We start from the raw sequence: 2462 nt of genomic DNA on the forward strand, positions 1-2462 counted from the left end.
TGCCTGCAAACTTGGATGCAAGACTTCAGGGGGGTCTCATGAGAGACATCTGGTCTAGGTCATGCTTGCCTAGCAAGGTTGGACCAGATGATCCTTGAGTTCCCTTCCAACCTAGTATTCTACAATTCTATGACATAAGACCTCAGATGGGATTTTAAGAGCTAGAGCATAGTGCTGGTATAGAAGAAACTTTGAGTGACACATCACTTGATGAAAAACACTGAGTATAAGATTTTGCCTACTATTAGTTATATATTTGATTGTAGCCGCTATACATTTACCTGTGTGACCAGTAGAGGAAGGAGTTCTGGCACAGTTAATAATGGTCTTTGAGGTAGCAGTGAAATGGAACACTGGGAAAAAATGGATCGAAATGCTGGAACATAAACAGATTTATTACTTATTTTTCTTAGACAACAAGACGACAGTCATTTTGGAACACAAATCATTGAATCTAAAATGAATTATTTCCTCTCATTCTGGGATTTCCTACATGTATTTTGTGGGTTCATTTTCCTGAGGCTGATCAATTCTTAAGCAGTCGATGAAAAGAGAGCCACGAGTATTGTTTTTAAGCATCTGAGCACAAATACTGTTAGATTTTCCAACCATTTTTCCCCACTTTATTTGTCGTCTGAAACCAACTGAATTTGATTCAGCCCCCTACAAGATTAATTTTGGGTCTTAATTTTACCTTTCCAGAAGTGCATCATGTAACTTAACTTTGCCAAAGTTAGGACACTTCTCTGCTGATGCCAGTATAAGTTCAAGGCAGGGCAGATCTCCCTTGCTCACCTTTACATTTCCAGGAAGTATAAGGATTGCAGAAGGACATTTAATAACGGAACTGCTAGCAGGTCAGTTAAATACTCCTGTAAATATGAATGCTAAGTGGATAAAAGCACAGCCAAACCAGAAATGTCTTTGTTCCTTAAGAATGTATAATAATCTAAACTGACTCATTCGGGATAGGATATTAAATGGTTACAGTAGAGCCTGGGGGTTCAGAAAGGAGGGTTGCACTGATCTCACCTTTATTTGGCTTTGTAAAGGTTGGTCTAAGTGCATCGTCTTCAGTTCCATCTATAATCACTGCAGAGGGGTAGGTGGGATGCATCGTATCCTGGCTATGTGAGCATCTGTTGATGAGAAAGGACGCCTTCATGACCAATATCAGTTCACTGCCAAAAGTTTGGATGGTTAGTGAGATGAACCCAATGTTAGACAGTTTTCTTTTATCTTTTTTTCAAGGTCCTTCATTCTTGATGCATCCTAGAATCTGAATCACTTTATGGATGTGACCATTTACTCCATATGATGTCTGGGTTGACTCAGGTACCGCGATTCCTAGACTAAGATGACAAGCTCTGCCAAAATTCAATTGCGTTTTAGTTTTAGTTGAGACCAGTTAAACAGTGACCTTGTAACATTACCACTTACTTTAACATTATCACTGGTAATTTGAGAGATTTCTAGTGAAAGTAAGAAAAAGAAACTTTCTGCCCCGAAAAATACTCCATAGTTACACACATGTGGCTGTTTCCTCCTATTTTCAGCTGTGGTTCATGTTCAGAAATTGGGGCAGAGAAAGCCTAGAAGCTGCTGAGTGTTCTTTGATGCGGACCTGCAAGAGGTATCAGATCAAAATTTAGGTGTAAAAATTAAAGATAAACCAAATTCCCCCCTTTTTAAAGATATATTCATATTTATTGTTTTCTTTTGTTATCTCATGGTGCCGCAAAGCTTTTCTGAATCAGAAATTCATAGAAAGCAACTGACTTAGAACAATTCCTACACAACTCCCTGAATGGAAGGAAATTTTATTCATTAGGAAACTTCCCTACTAGGGAAATACTTGCTTTCTTTTCCTGGATGAAGGAAATGTTTCTTTTGAGGAATGTCACAGATTTTATATCTTCCTTTTGGACACAGGAGATAGCTATGTTCTCTAGGGAAGAGTAGAGCAAACAAAGCACTGCTGGTGTTTGTCTCAGTGTGGAAATGTTCCAGTGAAATGATGTGCTGTAAAGGTGTTGTACACACTCTTGGAAATGCTTCTAGTATTTCTTTTGACTGGAGTCCCACACAGACTATTGGTTTTAAGCTTCAAAACAGCATTGAAATGAGAATGGACATCTTGGCAAATGGAGTCCCAGACTGCGAGCTGGAGTCAAGTCACTGTGACCTTGAAGCAACAGCTTTCAGGGAAAAAGACTTTCAAATGCACCTCAAAATGATTGTGACAATTTAGAAAATGGAATTCCAGAGGCCATTAGAACTTCTGGTAACAGGATTGTGATCATATCAAATTAAAGGTGATCATTCACGCTAGCTAAGGTCCCTACATTATACAGAAATTACACACCCGCAGGAAGATTTAGAGCAGTTTAAGTTGTTACTTTACTACTTACATTAAGCAGTAGTTAATCTTATTAATATGAATTTCTTTTCAAATAAAGCTA

At 38.3% G+C, this 2462-nt stretch overlaps 1 long non-coding RNA gene across 1 annotated transcript; it reads right to left on the reverse strand.

Annotated features, from left to right (window-relative positions):
• Positions 1 to 370: 370 nt before the first annotated feature.
• Positions 371 to 1608, reverse strand: LOC133207090 (uncharacterized). The gene is made up of 2 exons (XR_009723946.1): positions 1531 to 1608; positions 371 to 1139 (listed from the first exon to the last, which is right to left on the reverse strand). It is a non-coding gene; the product is annotated as an uncharacterized LOC133207090 (long non-coding RNA).
• Between the last annotated feature and the right edge of the window lie 854 nt (positions 1609 to 2462).

This window comes from Neopsephotus bourkii, unplaced genomic scaffold (genome assembly GCF_033783945.1).
Source record: "Neopsephotus bourkii isolate Nb327-2 ecotype Australia unplaced genomic scaffold, CSIRO-AGI_Nbou_v1 NB_1825, whole genome shotgun sequence".
NCBI classification, from domain to species: domain Eukaryota; kingdom Metazoa; phylum Chordata; class Aves; order Psittaciformes; family Psittacidae; genus Neopsephotus; species Neopsephotus bourkii.